At 49.6% G+C, this 10,159-nt stretch overlaps 1 pseudogene across 1 annotated transcript; it reads right to left on the minus strand.

The window, feature by feature from the left end:
• Positions 1-416: 416 nt before the first annotated feature.
• LOC308356548 (heterogeneous nuclear ribonucleoprotein A1-like) lies at positions 417-7,784 on the minus strand (annotated as a pseudogene). Its single transcript has 5 exons — positions 7,768-7,784; positions 2,025-2,973; positions 1,136-1,224; positions 628-868; positions 417-489 (listed from the first exon to the last, which is right to left on the minus strand). The product of its transcript is annotated as a heterogeneous nuclear ribonucleoprotein A1-like (transcript).
• Between the last annotated feature and the right edge of the window lie 2,375 nt (positions 7,785-10,159).

Genomic DNA, 10,159 nt, shown 5'->3' on the forward strand with positions numbered 1-10,159 from the left:
GGACCATGTTGTGCGACTTGTGTACTTACGTGTAACATGCACGTCGTGTATGCGAGGAGCCTGTCTCTTCACTGGAGACCAGCAAGGAGGGGCTGGGGAGGGGAGAAAAGGCACAGAGAAGCAGCCCCCCAACTTTTTCCTTCCATAATCATCTTGGGAATATTCCAAGGGGGTACGGAATGAAAGAATTTGCGAGTTCTAGAAACACCCGCACGTGAAGGAGGTGGGTGCAGGCTTTCAAGGCTTCACTTAGTGTGGAAGGGGTGTGACGTGGGACTTTGGCCTCGAGCCCTCCCACAGCCCCTTGGTCGTGGGCACAGGGCGTCTGGCGGTGGAATATATTGGGGTGATGAGGCCACTTCACAGCCAAGAAACCCAGTGGTGCGCTGGCCCCGGGGCCAAGTGCGTTTCCAAGTTCAGAGCGGCAGGTGGCCCTGGTCCACGCGGTCACCTGGGGCCTCGGGCTCTTCCGGCCCGCCGCTCCGCTGCCTGCAGATCAGCGTCATTATCTGTGCGGCTGGAGCAAGCGGGCGGCCCCGTGGGACTGTGGCTGGCGAGAGGGGGAAGAGCCCGAGGCCGGTGTTTCGAGACCCACGCTTGGAAATGCCACACATCAGCATTGCTTACGGTTCGTCGCCAGGACCGGAGTCCCAGGAGACTCGGAAGGGGGCTGTGCGGCCCTCGCCTCTGTAGGATGCACGAACTCCGGTTGGATGCGGCAGGAACAGGGGCCGAGACAGCGGGAGCCGGAGCTCGCCCCGCGCGCGCCGACCGCGAAACCAGCCACTGTGCGGGCGGCGTCGACGGTCACGTGCCTCCGAGGTCGCCGAGGCCGGGGGGCAGCGGGACGTCCACCACCAACACTCCGCTGCGGGAGGACCCGGGAGAGAACCAGCGCGCCCCTCTGGGGAACGTTTTGGGGTCACCTATAAAGGGGGCGATGGCCACGCTCCAGCACGCGCGAATCCACCCGTACGCACCAGCTCTAGAAACACTCGTCCCGGGGCGCGGGTGCCCGAAGGTCCTGGCCGAAGCCCGCCAGCGCCCGGGGTCCCATAACGCACGCCCCCCCCCACCCCCCCACCCCCGGCGCCAGTGCGTGAGCTCGTGACACGCGTCGGGACGGGTCTCGCACACAGGATGTCAACTGGGACGTGCAGAAGAGGACACGCTGCGCTCTTCGTGCCAAGTTTGAACACGAGCAGCCCGATCCCGCGCGGGCGGCTGTGGGAGCCCAAGGCGGTGAGAAGGGCCCGACAGGCCGGCTGGAGGCAGTGGGGGCGGGGCTGACCCGGTGGCCGGGACAGGGAGGGGGGAGGTCTGAGCAGGGGGGGCAGAGGCGGGGGCGTCCGTGGGAGGGGGAGTGGGGGACGATGCAGATAGCGCGAGCTGACATTTTCATTTTTTTTAAGAGAATATTAAATCGTTTATTGATTACACATGATAATGGATGTTACACAAGCTTTAATCCCACCTATAATTTTATCTGATATCATAATTCAATTTAGATATATTGCATAGGATGTGCCAACAATCATATTAATAACCAAATAAACTACAGGACTTTGCTTGGGTGACCTTTTAATGGTGAACTCCAGGTCACAACACATTAACTGTCAGTTCAACTACTACCAAGATGGCTTCAGAGTAGACTAACTTTACGCAGGACATTTAAAAAAAAAGACATTTATTCAGCGTCATGATCCGACTGTTACATTTAGCAATCAACAGCATGGGTGCAAAAAAAAAAAAAAATCTACATTAAAACCCTTTGTTGGAATGCTTTACACTTTCCACGGAACAGAAACTAAAATAACCTGTTACACAATTAGTCACAAATACAGTCCTCGCGTTTTTTTGCCCATACACATGCGTATTGTCTAAAACATGTCTTCTTTGTAGCAGCGAGGCCCTGCCACCACTGTGCTTGGCTGAGTTCACAAATCTCTTGTAACCTGTAGCTTCCCTGTCACTTCTCTGGCTCTCCTCTCCTGCTAAGCCTTGTTCCTGGCAGTAATTGAAACCTTCTGCCACTGCCGTAGCTCCTGCTGCGGCTGGAACCACCATAGCCATGTTGGTTTTGTGGTTTGGCGAGGTCTTGGCCTCCACCACCAGAAGGGCAGAGCTTCTGCCTCCAAAATTGCCTCCTTTCATGGGTCCAAACTTTGAGGATTCATTGTTGTAATTGCCAAAATCATCATAGCTTCCGCCACCTCCAAAGTTGCTTCCATCATTACCAAATCTGTTCTAGCCGCCCCCATTGCCATCATATCCACCACCACCTTGACCGCCACCAAAGCCACCTCGACCACGGAAGTTTCCTCCATGACCAAAGTTGTCCTTCCCACCCAAACCACCTCCACGACCACCACCAAAGTTTCCAGAACCACTTCGACCTCTTTGGCTGGATGAAGCACGAGCCATCTCCTGTCTGGAGAGCTGATTCCTCACTTCGCAGCCGTGGCCATGCACAGGATGGGGTTTCTGAATGACACTCCTGTCGACAGGGTCATGGTCACCCAATGTTACAAAAGCAAAACCCCTCTTTTTGCCACTGCCTCGGTCAGTCATGATCTTGGTCACTTCGATTTCCCACACTGTTCCAAATCATCTCTTAGATGATGTTCTTCAGTGACTTCTTTAACGCCACCAACAAAAATCTTTCTCCCAGCTAAGTGGGCACCAGGTCTTTGAGAATCTTCTCTCGACCCAGCCCTGTTTGGTTCCACAATCTTCCGTCCACCCTGTGTGGATGCGTTCATGGCTGCGTCCACCTCCTCCGCAGGGACACATGTCACAAGCCCAGAGCCCCTGGAGCACTTGGTGTCTGGATCTCTCATTGCCACCTGGTCCGTCAGTGCTCCCCAGTGCTCAGAATGTCTCCTCGGACTCTCATAGGTTGTTTCAAAGCTCAGACCTCCCGTGAAGAACTTCCGCCGCTGTTCAGGCTCTTTGGGAGACTCTGACTTGGACCTGACGGCGGTGGGAGGGGAGACTTTACCGATGCTTGCTCGGCGGCGTCCACGGGCAGAAAGCTGGCATTTTCATTCCTGGAGAAAGAACTAGAAAACGCGGAGAGGGAGGAAGCTGGAAGTCGGCGGTGTTGGATTAGAACTGAATGCACCCCCCATGGACCCCGCTCTGCCACACACTCGGATGCTCCGGAGGGATGAGTCGATGTGACGCGGTCCGCTGTGTGTTTGCCGGACCCTGTTTAAGGGCTCGGATCGTCGGACTAGGACCCCCTACTCCCCTATGACCTCGTCCTAAGTGATTACGTCTGAAAAGACCCTGTTTTCACCTAGGGTCACATGGTCACATTCAGAAGTCCGGGGCGAGGTGTGAGGGTTTAAACATATCTTCTGGGGGGACACAGTTCAGGGGGTTAATGGGGTTAACAATAGCCAACTCTTGCCTTCTGAAAGCCGTTCTGCTCAAAAAGGAAGGAGGACTCCTGGGGAAATGGCCGATTCCAGGATTTCCCCAGGATCAAGGTAAGTCTGACTCCATCTATCTGGGGACAGCGTCAGCTCCCACAGGCTAAGGGCCCAGGCCCACCCGACTGCCCCCCGCCTTCCAGAAACCATCGCAAGTGGGTGGGTGCCCCAGGCTACCCGCAGCTGCTGTGCGATAGAGAAGGTTGGAGGGTCCCACCGGCCCCTTCCTCGGGCTGGATTAATCTGCTCGAGCAGCGCACAGACCTCAGAGAAACACGCAGGCTCACCATTTCATTAAAGGGTATCATAAGGGATGGATGCCGATGACCAGTGAAGAAATGTAGGGGATCTCCTGCCCCGGGGGACGGGGGTGTGTGTCACCCAGCTAGAAACAGCCCAGACCCCACACTGCTGGGATTTTGATGGGGGCTTCATCACCCACGCCTGATGGATCACTAAGTCTATTTCCAGACCTTCTCCCTTCTCGAGAGACTGGGGGGCAAGGAGGGGCGAGCTGCCAACTCCAAGCTCGCAGTCATGGCTCAGCCCCCAGCAGGAGCGAGCCCACCCAGAGCCAGCCCAGTAGAAGGAAAGTGACTCGTGCCCCCCGGGAGATGACGAGGGTTTCAAGAGCGCTGTGTCAGGAACTGGGGGCAGAGGCCAACCAAAAAAAAAAAAAAAAAAGACTTAAAAGAAAAAGCAGGGGGCACCTGGGTGGCTCAGTGGGTTAGGCCTCTGCCTTCGGCCCGGGTCGTGATCTCAGGGTCCTGGGATCGAGCCCCGCATCGGGCTCTCTGCTCGGCAGGGAGCCTGCTTCCCCCTCTCTCTCTGCCTGCCTCTCTGCCTACTTGTCACCTCTCTCTCTCAAATAAAATAAATAAAATTAAAAAAAAAAAAAAGAAAAAGCAGGTGTCCTTCACCCCCCCATCTTCTGAGCTCCTCTAAGAGACCTTTCATTCTGTAGTTTGAATTTTGTGTTTTGTTTTGTTTTTTTAACCACGTCCATGAGGTTTCTTTTAAAATTCGAATATAATACCATCTCCTGGTCAGGAGCTAGTGAACAAGACATCTCCTTGTATCTGCGCTGACATGATTTAAAGCCGGGCTGCGGGTTCTGAGGCCAGAATTGCGCTGGTGGCTGGGGTCCCGCCGCATCGGGGCAGGAAGTCAGTGCTGCTAATGTTGATAATAATTTATCACCCCTGCCTTCTGGGCGGACTGAGGAAGAACGAGCAACAGCCACAAAGTAAGTGTTTGCGCGCATCATAGTATTAAGGCTTTTTTTTTTTTTTTTTTTTTTTGCACTGGGAAGTCTTTGTGGGGGGCGGGGGGGGGGATATGGCACATGACTATTTATAGGTTGTATTAGTCAGGGCTCTCCAGAGAAATAGAACCCACAGGATGTATGTGTATATATAAATAAATATGTACATATATTGAGAGAGAGAGATTTAAGGAATCAGCTCGTGCAACTGGCAAGGCTTAGCACATCCCAGATCTGCAGGAAAGGGCGGCAGACTGGGGACCGGCGAGACTGCTGTTTCAGACGGAAGGTTGCCAGCGCATGGGGGAGGCCAGCCTTCCTGTTCAGGCCTCCCTCTGATGGGACGAGCCCACCTCCTGTGTGCAGAGCTGTCTGCTTTCCTCAAAGTCCACAGACTTAGGTGCCCAGGGGGCTCATCGGTGAAGCCTCTGCCTTCCGCTCAGATCATGATCCCAGGGTCCAGGGATCGAGCCCCTGCTCAGCGGGGGAGCCTGCTTCCCCCTCTGCCTCTGTCCCCCACCCCCCACGCTCTGTCTCTCTCTCTCTCAAATAAATAAAACCTGAAAAAAAAAATCCACAGACATCTAGAATCCACAGCAATATCTAGAATAGTGTTTGACCTCTGTGCTATCTCCGCGCTGTGGTCTAGCCATGTTGGTCCATGAATTAGCATCACAGAGATTCTGGACCAAAAGATGCGCTCCTTTTCTTTTTGTTTATTTATTTGAGAGAGAGAGAGAGAGAGAGAGACCAGGGGGAGGGGCAGAGGGAGAAGGAAAATCTCCAGCAGACTCCCTCGAGCTTCCCTTGAGACTCTCTGAGCAGGGAGCCAGATGCGGGGCTCGATCCCAGGACCCTGAGATCACAACCTGAGCCCAAGGCAGACGCTTAACCAACTGAGCCAGCCAGGTGCCCCAGACCTGGGACTTCTGACTCTGTCCCCCCACCTTTCGGGTTGAGCCCGGTGTTGGGGTGAGGGTTCAGCACCCACTCCCCTCCTCTTTGTGCCCTCAGCCTTCCTGTCTTGGGAGAGAAGAGTCGAGCTGCACCCCTTTTGCCAGAATCCTCCCCGTTCCCCACAGGGCCCTGACTTTGGACACCGACTTTTTCCTTCTGTGTTTGGAGAGCACAGCCCTTTCTCTGAGGCCGTAAATGTGGAATAACTACTTGGAAGAGTGAAGGAGGAAAGGGTGAGCGTTTAACAGGAAAAGTGGAGAAAAGCTGGATGATATTGCAAAATGTTATCCTTTGCAAGTGAAGGGGTCCCCGTTATATCACAGCGGCCTAACGGTTATTTTGAGCCAAAGACAGCTGAGAGTTAACAGAGGCAGCAAGAGGCTTTGCCTGAACCCTCCCTTATCTGACTAAAAGTGGAGCTTCTGGGAGTGAGATCGCCATAAATCCCCTCTTTGGGGTGGCTTCGTTCCTGAGAAGGAGGTCAAGCACGAAACTATGATAAGCCCTTTCCTGGAGGAGCTCCGTGGCCTTGAAGAAGATAAAGAAGACCACAGGCATCATCACCAACCATTCTGTCTCCCGTTTTATTCCCCAAAAAGCACATTCATCTTTCCTAAAGAAATCCGTTTGTTCTTCCCATAGAAGCTTTTACCTCCCCACTCCCTTTCCCCTGCTAGTATGTATGTGTGTGTATGTAATTTAATATAAGTTAATATAAAAATATATATTTATATACATATAAATATATATTACATATATACATTTATAAATATATATAAATTTTATATATGCCCCCGTCTTTAGTGATTAAGCCAAATTACTTTGTGAATTCCTGCATGCACACATGAATAAACTCGGCCTTTTGTCTTGCTAAGTTTGCTCTTGTCAGTTTAATTCACAGGCCTCCAATACCGCACCTAAGAGGGTGGAGGAAAGGTAATTTTTTTTCCCCCCTCAACACAAGTAGTAATTTTAGAGTTTTAGGTAGAATTTAGGGACTCCAGCTTCCACAGAGGGATTCTAGTGTCAGACAACCCACCACAGGGAAGTGGTTTCAATCAAACCCCTTAAAGGTTTTCACAGTAGGAACATGCTTGCTTGACGCTGTGGAGGAAGAGTGACAAAGGAGGCCTGAGGTTTTGGGGAGCCACCTCAGTGCAGGTCTCAATCCTAGGAAAAGCGGTCGCTAGTGGGAAACGTTTGCAGGCGTACCTGTATTTCCAGGAACCAAAGACAATACAGTATTAAGTCTGCTTTTCCCAGTTTTTTTCTATGCTTGTCTACTTTCGCTTTCTACATAATTGGACTCACACTTGTCCTTACTGTTCTGCAGCTTTAACTTATTTATTAGTTAAATATAAGTTCATACTGTGAATATGAGCATTCTTTTCAGACCATGAAACATTCTCATGCATCCTGAATTCTGGTGGCCGCGGAGTATTACATCACACACACATCATGTCCCATGACCGTCGATCATCGATCCCCTGGTGCTGGGAAAGTAGGGTTTCCTCTGCAAGGCTTTGTAATGATACAGTGTTGCTTTGAACATCTCTGTATAGAGATCTTTGGGCGAGGACCCCGGTTCTTTTTTCTTCTTTTTAAAAAATTATTTATTTCAGAAAGAGAGCATGAGTGAGCGGAGGAGCAGTGGGAGAGGGAGAAGCAGGCTCCCCATTGAGCAGGGAGCCCAACACGGGGCTCGATCCCAGGACCCTGGAATCATGACCTGAGCCAAAGACGGATGTCTAGACCAGACCAGAGTGTTTCCACGTTCATTACCCAGAAAGCCTCCCATGTCCCGCCCAGTCAATGCCTACCCGCTCCCCAGCAATGGCCACTATGACCCATCGCTGTTGAATATTCTCGCCTCTCTTTGAACTTCATATAAATAAAATCATCAATACTCACTCTCTGGCCCCTGGGCTTTTTGTCCCAACACGGCGTCTGGGAGATTCATCGGTATTATCATACCTCTCAGTTACTCATTCTGTCTTCTCCCCCTGCACTGTAGTATTCTGATGTTTGAATATACCAAACCTACCCATTGTCCTTTAACATTGCTTCCAGTCTGGGGACCTGAGAAAGCTAAGGTGAATGTCATCGTACGCTTTCTCAGTGGGCATGCGCACTTATGTCCATGGTGTATACACCCAGGGATGCAATTGCGGGCCGGTCTGCTGAGCTGTAGCAGACGAGTGTCAGGTGGTTTTCCAAAGCGGCTGAAACAGCGTCTACAGGTCCTAGTAATGTGTGAGCGGCCTGTCCACTCCCTGCCCTTATCAGCACTCGGTATCCTCGATCTTTTTCCTCTTAGCCATTCTGGTGGATGTTTAGTGAGATCTCACTGCGGTTTTCATTTGGATACACATATTTTTATTAGGAAAGTAACATATTTACATACACACAGAGGGGTACCTGGCTGACGCAGTAGAGCGAGCGGCTCTTGATCTCGGGGTTGTGAGTTCAAGCCCCGTGTTGGGCGCGGAGCCTACTTTAAAATAAAATGAGATAAAATAGGAAAAGACAAGATAAGATAATAAAACATACATAGAAAATTTGGGAAGTACAAAAAAGAAACCAAAAATTGAAAATCATTTCATCCCACCATCCTTCTCCCTCCTTCACAGGCTTCATTGGGTTTGGGGTGCATACATGCCATTTTAAGTCTGTACTGATTTCCATTCCCACCAGCAAGGCATAAGCACCTAGTTTTGTTTTTGTTTTCTAGCTGGGATTATTTTTTTAATTGCCAATTTGTTGTTTTGGTGTCTTGTTACGGTTTTATTTAACATTTCTTTTTTTCTCAGTGAGACTGGAGTTCTAAACATTTTTTATTTACTTTTTTTTTTTTTTTAAGATTTGTTTATTGGAGAGAGAGAGAAAGAAAGCACGAGCAGGGGAGGAGGCAGACAGAGAAGCAGACTCCCTGCTGAGCAGGGAGCTGGGTGGGACACAGGGCTCGATCCCAGGACCCTGAGATCATGACCCAAGCTGAAGGCAGATGCTTAACCCACTGAACCACCCAGGTGCCACATAAATGCCTTCTTTAAAATATTTGCAGAGAAAGTAAATGCAATGGTGAGAAAAGATTACATTCACTGTGGCGATGGACACTAAAATGTGCAGGACCTATAGGAATCACATTGTAAACCTTTGCTGAAAAATTTTTAAAAAATGGATAAATGGAAAAAAACAACACAAAGATAAGAGATGTACTATGGTAGCGATGGAAATTCTCCAAAATTAATGTGTGTTACATCTTGTTTCTTTGATGTTCAAGTATTAGCTCTCATAATTTTGAGGAGCTCTTCATTTCATTTTCAAAACAGAGTTTTATCCCTCCCCTTTATGTGTATCTTTCTTCCTCGCCTCAAAGAGCTTTGTCAGATTTTTTAGAGCTAAAGTTAAATAGTGCTGATAATGTATCCTTGCCTTGTTCCCAGTTCAAAGCGGAATAATTCATGTTTCTCCATTAAGTGTAATTTTGACTTTTGGTTTTCAATAGAGCCTTTTGTCATGCTAAAGAGGCAAACTTTTCTTGCTTTCAGCAAGCGTTTCAATGAAGAATCCCCTTTTGGCATTTATAGAAATAATTATGTGAATTCTTACAATTTTTTCCAATAATATTATTGATTATATCGACGACTTGAGCTTCAGTGGGAGGAAAGAGAACCCAGAAATGGGTAATGTGTTCCTTTTAAAGTTATATTAGATTTGGATTGCTAAAATTTTATCTATCTCCATTAATTCATGAGATTACCAGATAAGCTTTTTAAAAAAATTATATTTATTTGGCAGACAGAGATCACAAGTAGGCAGAGAGGCAGGCAGAAAGGTGAGGGAGGGGGAGGCAGGTTCCCTGCCGAGTAGAAAGCCTGATGTGGAGCTGGATCCCAGGACCCCCAGATCATGACCTGAGCTGAAGGCAGAGGCTTAACCCACTGAGCCACCCAGGCGCCCAGTCCAAGGGTTTTTATTCTGTTCTACTCACAAGCACAGCCGTGATGAATCTGAGGACATTTTCATCACCCCACAAAGAAATATCACCCTCCAGCTTCCCGACCCCTCTCTGCTTTAAAAAGCACTGATCTGGGTGCCTGGGTGGCTCAGTTGGTTAAGCAGCTGCCTTCGGCTCAGGTCATGATCTGGCGGTCCCAGGATATAGTCCCAGGATTGAGTCCTGCATCAGGCTCCCTGCTCAGTGGGGGGTCTGCTTCTCCCTCTGACCCTCTCCCCTCTCATCCTCTCTCTCTCTCGCAAATAAATAAATAAATACAATATTTTTTTAGAAAAGAAAAAAATCACTGATCCGCTATCTGTGTCTATTATCTTTGCCTGTTCTGGACACTTCATACAAATGGAATTCTCCACCACGTGCCCTTCCGTGATTGCTTCATTCGTGGAGTGTGTCCAAGGCTCATCTGCATTGAAGAAGGTATCGGTGCTTCGTTCCTTATATTAAAAAAGATTTTATTTACTTATTTGAGAGGGAGAGCGA

Source organism: Martes martes, assembly GCF_963455335.1.
Source record: "Martes martes genome assembly, chromosome: 16".
NCBI classification, from domain to species: Eukaryota; Metazoa; Chordata; class Mammalia; order Carnivora; family Mustelidae; genus Martes; species Martes martes.